This window comes from Triticum dicoccoides, chromosome 2B, assembly GCF_002162155.2.
Source record: "Triticum dicoccoides isolate Atlit2015 ecotype Zavitan chromosome 2B, WEW_v2.0, whole genome shotgun sequence".
NCBI lineage: Eukaryota > Viridiplantae > Streptophyta > Magnoliopsida > Poales > Poaceae > Triticum > Triticum dicoccoides.
Window position 1 is genome coordinate 116,378,001 of NC_041383.1, and position 11,432 is coordinate 116,389,432.

Below are 11,432 nucleotides of genomic sequence, written 5' to 3' on the forward strand. Positions count from 1 at the left end.
TCTTTCCTATTCGAGACCGTGGTAGAATTCATGTTTCTAGTATGTGCCTAGATGTGATCTTTTCATCTGCTATGCTAGTTCACATGATTAGTTTAATCTCTACTAGTGCTGTCATGATTTATCTTCTGTTTATTCAGTTTAAAACTCGTAGTAATTTGCTCATATTTTCAACCGAATTAACAGAAAGGAGAAAGACCATATGAAGCAGCAGAGCCCACCGGCGGAAAGGACATATGCGGACCGCCAAAGACATCAACGATGCGAAGCAGTGATGACCCATTGGCATAAAGGACGGCTCGTCGGCGACCACCCGTCGCAAACGCCCTTAACCCGCTCCCGCAGTGTGGCAACAGACACCGACCACTCCTTCAACGTAACACAAGCCGTGAGACCCGACGAACCCCTCTAGTGGTAGCAACAAAGCGCTGCGTACCCAGCACACCACCAAAATCGCAGTTAGCGACCACTCCAACCTTTTGGAGAGTACGCAAATTGCGTACCATAGCTTTATAGAAGAAGAGAAAATAGTACATGACATCTACCACTCGCTGCGAACAACGAGCGTAGCACAATACCACATCCGGCTATCCTCAGGACAGCCACACACGACAACACAATTACAACACGGAAAAACCTGCCCAAAACCAGAAAACCTCGCCGCGTCTTGATCGACTCCGAACACCTCCGAAGAACAGCAACTCCAACTTCCTTTGGATTTATCCGCGACGACCATACATAGCGCCGGAGGAGAGCGGTTAGGGCCACGACGAACACCGGAGGAATGCCAACAGGAAACTCAGTCTCCTCGCACGATGCTCCCAACAGAGAAATGACGTCGCAGGCGCCGCCATCATGCCGCTCTAGAGGACCAAGGCTTTCGCCCGGAGACAACTACCAACACCAAGCACAAGGGAGATGGCGACACACTTGACGTCGCCTCCAGAGAGGGGAACGACACCCGCGGGTGCCATCGACGCCGGCCGGCCAAAACCGGACAGGATTTTCATCCGGAATGTTGCGCATCTCCACTCCGACGAGGTACCGGGCAGCACGGTTCCTGAAGCCTCGCACCGCCGTCACCGCAGCAAATCCGCCGAAGCCGCATAGCTGTGGTCCAACACCACCCGCATCGCTGAGAGAGCCCGAACTAGACCTCCACCAACATCACCGTCGAGAAGCAACCACATCCTCCAAGCGGAGCAAAAGCCAGATCCGCTCCATCGGCCTTCATCGACATCGAGAGACTGCCGCCAGATTGGATATGGCCCGCCCCTCCAACCTTAGTCTGGCGCCATCTCCACCGGGGCATCGCCGCGATCCCCTCACACGGAGGCGGCCGGAAGCCCGCTGCACGCTAGGACACCTTCTTGACAGGGCCATCTCAGCGTCGCCGCCCCCATGGCTGATCCAACGCCGCCGCCACCGCCGTTGCTGGCGCTCCACCTGCAGCCACCTACCAGTAGCGCTCCTCGCCAGGATCTGGCGAACGCCCTCGCCGTGCCCCGCTGCGTCTCCAAACCTCCACCAAACAGCCGGCACCACCCCGCCAAGCACACCACAACCACCAACACCACCGCGGTGCCCAGCAGCAGTCAGCCTTGGCGACACCACGAGGCGAGGAGCCAAAGGCGAGAGCTTCCCTACTGCCATCACCTGCACCATGCAGAGATGACCGGCCAAGCAGCCCAAACATCACCACCGGAGCCAGATCCGGCAACACCAAGCTAGATCTGACGTCCCAATGCACTACGGCTGTTGCCGCTCTTCTAGCCGCACCTGGACGAGAGCACGAGCAACATGTTGTAACACCCCGGTGTAATGATGCTACAGTAACCCCTGGGGTTAAGTTAATCTTTTTGCTAAACATGTGCCTGATCATTATTGTCTCATGTTCTTTCACATTCCAGTTGAATTCAAATTCAAATTTTGTCTGAAATTCAAAATGCTCAGACATGAAAACAAAAATGTTCATCATGTGCAGAATAATCCACAACTAATATTGGTGGTGAACCAACATTTTTGCAAAAAGGTTTGAGTGGCCTAAGCTACTTCAAACAGTGGCCTAAGAAATAAATTAAATGCCTTTTTAATTTATGAAAATGGCAAACTATTTCTAAAGCCTCACAATTTTTTTTGGCAGTGCCTAATAATTCTTTGAGGTTGTTTTGGCCAGTGGCATAATTTTGCAAAGTCAATTGAGGCAAAAAGAAAATACAAAAGCTGCTGAAAAAAAAACAAACAAAAAAAAACAAAGAAAAGGGAAAAGCCCCCCCCCTCAACTGGGCCGACTAGCCCAGCTGGCCACCGTGCCCCCCATGGGCCTCGGCCCACCTCAACCAGCCGGCCCAGCTCCCCGCATCGCTCTCCCCTCCCTCCTGTTCCCCCGGTGCGCACCGCTACAGTGGCGCGTCGCCGCCCGACCACCTCGCCGGCAACGCCGCGGGTGGATAAGGGCCCCTCCCCTCGATGCCTCGACCTCCTCCTCACCTACCTCCACCCACGCCTCGAACCCCCCTCGCCCTCTCCGCCTCTCCCTATCCCACTCCTTCGTTCTGGAGAGGAGTCCGACGCGGTCGCCGCCGTGCCTTGCCCGTCCTCGCGGCCATCGAGCGCCGTTCGCCTCGCCATCGTGCCCATCGTCTCTGCCGTCGTCGTCTACCCCGTCCCCGTCTGTGAGCGCGAGCCGGGAGCCACTGCGGGGTGCGGATCGAGCCGCCCCCTTTCGCCTCTGTCACCGGCGAACTCCGTCGTCTCCGGCAACTGCTGCTGCTACTAATCTTACACCGGGCCACCTTGTGCCTCCCCGGTGAGCTCTCCTACCTTCTCCCTCTCCTTGCCTACTTGGCGCGCCCCCTAGCTGCTTCCCCAGGTGCGCCCGAACGCAGCGCCGCGGAGCTCGTCGCCGGCGAGACTCCGGTGACCTTTTGGTCACGGGCTCAAGCCCGTTGGACTCGCCGCACCACGGGGATCCTCCCCAGCCCTTCCTTTCGTTCCGTAGCACGCTGCTTCGCCTTCGCCATCACACGCCCGAAGGTCGTCGCCGCCTTTTCCGTCGCCGGCGATGCTCCGGTCGTCCCCGACGCCAGTCATCGTCACCATCGTGTGCGCGGTGCCGGGCCGCTCCCTTAGGTCCAAGCCGTAGGTCCGGAGGCCCCCTGTAGCGCGGCTCCGGCCAACTCCGGCGAGGCGCCGCCGTCGCCTTGGTCGCCGGAGCCCTCCCCGGCGCAGCCACCAACATGGATGCGTGGGCCCCATCACCTGAGTCACTGACGCTGGGCCCCACGGGACCCTGTTGACTGGTTTGACCAGTCAACATGCTGACTGGGCTTCTCTGTGACACTGACGTGCGGGCCCCACCACGTAATTAGATTAACTAAACCGGTTTTATAAATAAAACTAATTAGTTAACCTAACCAGTCACTGCCAGTGGGTCCCCCCTGGGCCCTGTTGACTAGTCAACTAGTCTGTTGACCGCTGATGCAACAATGACGCGATGATGACGTCATTTTTCCTTTTCTGTTTTTTCTTAAATAATTCCAGAAAATTATTTAAACTTTAAAAATTCATAGAAAATAAACCGTAACTCCGATGAAAATGTTTTCTATATGAAAGTTGCTCAGAAAAATCCAACGAATCCGAATACGCGGTCCGTTCATCTGTCACATGCCCCTAGCATGCTGAACATGGAACTTTTCCCCTCCGGTCATCTGTCTGACACAGGTCCGGAACCGGGAACACCTTCCCGGTTGTTTTCCCCCTTCACCTATAACGTCTAGGACCGCGTCAGAGCACGCTTAGCGCTACGTATCGTCATGTCATGCTTAGTGTTACCTCTGTTTGCTATGTATTTACTGTTTCTTCCCCCTCTTCTCTCCGGTAGACCCCGAGGCCGCTGATGCCCCGGTGACCGACTACGTCGTCGACAACGACCCCTTCTTGCCAGATCAACCAGGCAAGCCCCCCCTTTGATCATCCCGATATCGCCCATTCCATTCTCTCATGCTTGCATTAGTTTTTGCTATTGTTATTGTTTGCTCCTATTCTGATGCATAGCCTCCTTTTGTAACCTGCTTATTGTTACCTTACCGGCTTATCCTAAACTGCTTAGTATAGGTTGGTTAGTGATCCATCAGTGACCCCCGCCTTGTCCCGACTGCCCCGCTGGATAATCAGAAGACCCGATCAACGGGATCGAAGACCAGGCCCCGACACCGCACATCACTTTCCCCTTAGTTGCTCGACACTACTGGGTTACTATCGAGTGCCGAGGGTGAGACCTCTACAACACTTCTGATGTTAACCCTGTAGTGTAGCTATTCGGTCGTGGTCATCGAGGGTGATTTCCTCTTTAACCACTTCCGATACGACTCTGTCGTGCAACCCCTCAAGTGTGAACCGAGGGTGATTCCTCTACGTTCACCTTGATGATTACATTGAGTGGAACCCACCGAGGGTGATTCCTTGGGTTTTCCTCTTGATGTTTGGACACACGGATACTTGGACTTTACAACTGTTACTTGGAAAGTGATGTGGAGACGGGTTGACCTGGGAGGTGCCCGTGAGATAATTACAAGGCGTGGCCGGGCATTCTTAGCCCTTGCCGCAAGTCCTTGAGACGGGGCAACGGGGTCACATCTTTCGTGAGTCTCTGCTTGTTACCGCGCGTTCCTAATCCACTACGATTTGGATATTTGATCCGAGGGGCCTCTGGCCTGATAGCACTAACCATCACGTGGGCATAGTATGGGCATTCTGCGTCGTGTACATCAGCCAAAGCTTAATAGACGTCAGCGACGGAGCGGCGCGCGCCGGGTTGGACTGGTAAGCTCCTGCCTTTTTAGGGAGGTAGCTAGGTCTGCTCACCGGCCGCCCACGCAACGTGCATGAGTTCCCGGGGAGATGGCCCATGACCCCTGGGGGCATAGGTTTAGTCCGGCGTGCTGGCCTCTCTATTAAGCCTAGGTCGGGTTGCGGCGTATTGTTTGGCCGAGGCCGGGCATGACCCTGGAAAGTGTGTCCGGCCGGAGTCAATCGAGCGTGGTGGGTAAGTTGGTGCACCCCTGCAGGGAAGAAAACATCTATCGATAGCCTGTCCTACGGTAACGGACACTTGGAGTTGTATCCCGATCGATACAACTAGAACTGGATACTTGTGATGAGAACTGGTTGGTGATGAGGATTTGATTGTGATGATAACTGGATAGTATGGCTCTGGGATTGCTTTCTCGCAGGGAGTCGAGAAAGGATCTCTGGCCGAGGTTGATAACACTACTACCACTTTACTTTATGCTACTCTACTCCCTCTTGTTTGCTGCAAGATGGTGGTTCGAGAAGATGCTAGTCTTCGATAGGACTAGGCCTTCTCCCTATTCTGGCATTTCTACAGCCCAGTCCACATATACAGCCTTCCTTTGATAATGTTGCATATGTAGTTTAGATCCTTGCTTGCGAGTACTTTGGATGAGTACTCACGGTTGCTTTGCTCCCCCTTTTCCCCCTTCTTTCTTCTTTCTGGTTGTTGCAACCAGATGGTGGAGTCCAGGAGCCAGATGCCACCTTTGACGACTGCTGCTACCCCGAGGGTGCCTCCTACCACGTGACGGACGCCGACGACCAGGAGTAGTTAGGAGGCTCCCAGGCAGGAGGCCTTGCCTTTTCGACCGTAGATGCTTTTGTGCTAGCCTTCTTAAGGCAAACTTGTTTAACTCATGTCTGTACTCAGATATTGTTGCTTCCGCTGACTCGTTTGTATTCAAGGTTTTGTATTCGAGCCCTCGAGGCCCCTGGCTTGTAATATAAAGCTTGTATTATTTTAATTTGTGTCTAGAGTTGTGTGGTGATATCTTCCCGTGAGTCCTTGATCTTGATCGTACACATTTGCGTGTATGATTAGTGTACGATTGAATCGAGGGCGTAACAAGTTGGTATCAGAGCCGACTGCCTGTAGGTAGCCCCCTTTCCAACTCCTTGGCCGAAGTTGAGTCTAGTCACTGAAAACTTTTACTAACATTGGCTGTGTGGCTTACGGGCCCACGTCGCTATTGGGTGGTATTAGCATCTTTTACTCCTCGTCTATACTCTGGGACTCTGAACTCTTTTCTACTCGGGTTAAATGAATTTACTAACATTAGGATCCCGTGACCACATTCACCCCGAAGTTGGATGAAGCCATAGTTATTCCTTAGAATAGCTTTTTGAGTAGTGCACACCCTGTCGTGTTGACTACGGAGTGGAATCCATCGTACCTCCTTCATTATGCATGTTTTCATCATGACTGATCCTTATCTTTGCAAATGCTCAATGCTGAACTACCCCTGTTACATGTTAGCAGGATGGTTAGACCCGCTGGTCGTGGCTGTGGTGCCAACGACCCACCACCGCCTGAATTCTTTACTGGAATGAGGCAACAGTTTGAGTTAACTCGCCAGTTCATGGAAGGAATGATGGCTCAGTTTCCTCGTCCGAACATGAATCAACATCCAACCCGAGTAACTCTGCAGGACTTCATGCGCCTCAAGCCATCTATCTACCGCAGCTCAACTCAACCCCTTGATGCTGATGACTGGCTCCGCGACATCACATATGAAATGGAGTCTGCTAGTGTTGCCCCTGCCAGCTATGTCACCTTCGCATCTTTCTTTCTGAAGGGTCCTGCTGCTCAATGGTGGGACAGCCACAGGCGTACCCTACCTGCTGGAACGGTCATTACTTGGCCGGATTTCCAAGCTGCCTTCCGTGCCCGTTTCATTCCTCAGGGAACCATGGACAGGAAGAAGCGAGAGTTCCGCAACCTCACCCAAGGCAACAAGACTGTAGATGCTTATCAACGGGAATTTCTGGACTTGTCACGTTATGCTGAAGAAGACATTGCAACTGATGCTCGTAAGCAAGAAAAGTTTCGTGATGGACTTCACCCAGATATCAAGCTAGCACTGCTCATTCATGACTTTGCCGACTTCGCCACCTTGGTGAACAAGGCTATTCAGGTTGAGACTGGTCTTCAGGAACACCAGGGATCCCTCAGGCGTAGCCATGACGCTGGCCCATCTTCGGGCCCGTCAGCGCAGAAGCGTCGGATATGGATTCCCCACAGCATGTATCGTCCAACCGCACCTACACCAAGACAGTCCTATGCTGCACCTCGTCTGCCTCCTCCACCAGAGAGGCAGCCTCTTCGAGATGTACCATCCCAAGATCCTGCTCCCGATCCCAATGATGGTCTGTGCTTCAGATGTGGCCGCCCCGGCCACCTTGCTAAAGAGTGCACTCAGAAAAAGAGCCAGCTGGCTCTACCTTCAACTGGCCGTAACAATCAGCCCCATAACAATAATGCCAGACCTTATGGTCATGGTCAGGCTAATCATGTTGATCTGAATGAAGCTCAAGACCAGCCTGCCACTGTGATGGGTACTCTTCTTGTTAATTCAGTACCGGCTTCTGTTTTATTCGATTCAGGAGCATCACATTCATTCATGTCAGAAAATTTTGCTTACGCACATGACATTCGTTGCGAGCCCATGAACACTCCGATAGTGGTACGCACCCCTGCGGGTCAGTGTCGAACTACCATGATTGGTCGCGACGTCCCCGTTGAAATTGAAGGGTTGGAATTTCGTGTTTCTCCCATTATTCTTGATTCTTCCAATATTGACCTCATTCTGGGAATGGAATGGTTGAAAGCGCATACTGCATCTATCGTTTGCGCCACCAAGGTCGTTCACCTCCTACATCCTTCCGATGAGATAGTAAGCTACCATGCTCAGCTTGTTCAAAACGCTGAAGCACGACTTTATGCTTTGAATGCGTTGAACGCGGCACCTCTTGAGGGAATTGAAAAGATTCCAGTCGTTCGCAACTTCCAAGACGTATTTCCAGAAGAACTTCCAGGAATACCCCCTGCCCGGGCTGTCGAGTTCGTCATCGACTTGAAACCAGGCACCGTTCCTATTGCAAAACGACCCTACAAGATGCCACCTCATGAACTCCTTGAGCTTAAGGAGGAAATCGACAAATCTCTTCACAAGGGTTTCATTCGTCCAAGTTCCTCTGCTTGGGGAGCACCTTCTCTCTTCGTCAAGAAGAAGGACGGTACGAACCGTTTGGTCCAAGACTATCGTCCTATCAACCAAGCTACAATTCAAAACAAATATCCCCTTCCTCGGATCAATGATCTGTATGATCAACTGGCTGGTTCATCGATATTCTCTAAACTCGACTTGAGGTTGGGTTACCACCAGATCCGTGTTCGTGAAGAGGATATTCCAAAGACCGCATTTGTGACTCGTTATGGTTCTTACGAGTACACCGTCATGTCATTCGGTTTAACCAATGCTCCAGCTACATTCTCTCGTCTGATGAACTATATATTCATGGATTACCTCGACAAGTTTGTCGTAGTCTATCTGGATGATATACTGGTATATTCGAAGAATAAAGAACAACATGCTGAACATCTTCGTCTTGTTCTGGAGAAGCTTCGAGAGCATCAACTTTATGCCAAGTATTCCAAGTGTGAATTCTGGTTACCCGAAGTCACCTACCTTGGTCATGTTATCTCCAAGGATGGTATTGCCGTCAACCCAGAGCGCGTTCAGGCTATTCTTGACTGGACCCCTCCGGAGACTGTCAAGCAAGTCAGAAGCTTTCTCGGACTGGCCAGCTATTGTCGCCGCTTTGTCGAGAACTTCTCCAAGATCGCCAAGCCACTGACTAATCTGCTTCACAAAGGCGTTAAGTTTGATTGGACAGACAAATGTCAGGAAAGTTTCCAGGCACTCAAGGATAAACTGACTTCTGCCCCAGTGCTTGCTCCCCCTGATTCTCGCAAGGACTTTGTCATCTATTGTGACGCTTCACGTCAAGGATTAGGCTGTGTTCTAATGCAAGAGCGCAGGGTGATTGCCTATGCCTCCCGTCAAGTGCGTCCTCACGAAGAAAACTACCCGGTTCATGACCTTGAGCTTGCAGCGGTTATCTTTGCATTGAAGCTATGGCGATAATACCTTCTCGGTAATCGTTGTGAGATCTTCACTGATCATCAGAGTCTGAAGTACCTGTTTACTCAGCCAGATCTGAACCTCCGTCAGCAGCGATGGATGGAAGCTATTGCTGACTACAACTGCGGTATATCTTATACACCTGGCAAGGCTAATGTAATGGCCGATGCCCTAAGCCGAAAGTCTTATTGCAATAATCACCAGGTCTACAAAGCTCAACCCCGCCTTTTTGAAGAGCTATGCAAGCTGAACCTTCAACTAGTTCCACAGGGTTCTCTGAATAACCTTGTTTTGGAACCAACTCTTCTGAAAGCAATCAAGTCTGCTCAAGCCAAAGATGCTCATGTTGATCTGATGAAAAAGGATCTTGCCTTAGAGAAATCCAGAGATTTCTCACTTGGTGAAGATGGAACCTTATACTTCAGAGATCGCATTGTCGTACCCCGGTTCGAGCTTATGACAGAGAAGGTGATGAAAGAAGCGCATGACACCCCTCTCTCTATTCATCCGGGAAGTACCAAGATGTATCTTGACATCCGTCAGAAGTACTGGTGGTCTAAGATGAAGCAAGACGTTGCTCGATATATTGAAGAATGTGACGTTTGTCGTCGCGTCAAAGCAGAACATCAGAAACCGGCTGGACTTCTACAACCGCTTCCGATTCCTGAATGGAAGTGGGATAAGATCCAAATGGACTTCGTCACTGGCCTTCCCAAGTCTCAGAAAGGTAACGATGCTATCTTTGTCGTCATCGACCAATTCTCGAAGGTTGCTCACTTTCTGCTAGTCAAGGAGACTATCACTGCTAGTCAATTGGCAACCTTGTATATCTCCCGAATTGTGTCACTCCACGGCATTCCGAAGGAGATCAGTTCAGACCGCGGCAGTATTTTCACTTCTAAGTTCTGGGATAGTTTCCAAGAGGCAATGGGAACTCATATTACCTGGAGCACTGCTTATCATCCCCAATCCCAAGGCCAAGTCGAGCGAGTCAATCAAATTCTTGAAGACATGCTTCGAGCTTGTGTTATTTCTTTCGGCAAGAAGTGGGAAGAATCTCTCCCTTATGCGGAGTTCTCTTATAACAACAGCTATCAAGCCAGCTTGAAGATGGCACCCTTTGAAGTGCTTTATGGACATAAGTGCCGAACCCCTCTGAATTGGTCAGAAACTGGGGAACGAGCACTCATTGGTCCGGACATTATTCAACAAGCTGAAGAGCAGGTTCGCATTGTCCGGGATAATCTCAAGGCGGCCCAATCCCGCCAGAAGAGCAACTATGACCGAAAACACTGGGGTTCAACTTATCAACCTGGTGAACAAGCTTATCTGCGTGTCACTCCTTTGAGAGGCACTCATCGGTTCGGAGTCAAGGGAAAGTTAGCTCCTCGCTACATTGGTCCCTTCCGTATTCTCGCCCGTCGTGGACTGGTGGCTTATCAACTGGAGTTGCCACCTCAGTTCTCTCACGTTCATGACGTCTTCCATGTGTCGCAACTTCGTCGATGCTTCAAGGATCCGGAACGTGAAGTGGATCCGGAATTGATTGAAATTCAAGATGATCTCACATACAAGGAGCATCCGATCTGCATTCTTGAAGAAGCTGAACGTCGAACCCGCCAGAAGGTTACTAAGTTCCTCAAGGTGCAATGGTCGAATCATACTAAAGAGGAAGCCAATTGGGAACGCGAAGATAACCTCCGGGCTGAATACCCCGATCTTTTCCCTTCTACCTCTTAATTCTCGGGACGAGAATTTCTTTTAGAGGAGGAGAGTTGTAACACCCCGGTGTAATGATGCTACAGTAACCCCTGGGGTTAAGTTAATCTTTTTGCTAAACATGTGCCTGATCATTATTGTCTCATGTTCTTTCACATTCCAGTTGAATTCAAATTCAAATTTTGTCTGAAATTCAAAATGCTCAGACATGAAAACAAAAATGTTCATCATGTGCAGAATAATCCACAACTAATATTGGTGGTGAACCAACATTTTTGCAAAAAGGTTTGAGTGGCCTAAGCTACTTCAAACAGTGGCCTAAGAAATAAATTAAATCCTTTTTAATTTATGAAAATGGCAAACTATTTCTAAAGCCTCACAATTTTTTTGGCAGTGCCTAATAATTCTTTGAGGTTGTTTTGGCCAGTGGCATAATTTTGCAAAGTCAATTGAGGCAAAAAGAAAATACAAAAGCTGCTGGAAAAAAAACAAACAAAAAAAACAAAGAAAAGGGAAAGCCCCCCCCCTCAACTGGGCCGACTAGCCCAGCTGGCCACCGTGCCCCCCATGGGCCTCGGCCCACCTCAACCAGCCGGCCCAGCTCCCCGCATCGCTCTCCCCTCCCTCCTGTTCCCCCGGTGCGCACCGCTACAGTGGCGCGTCGCCGCCCGACCACCTCGCCGGCAACGCCGCGGGTGGATAAGGGCCCCTCCCCTT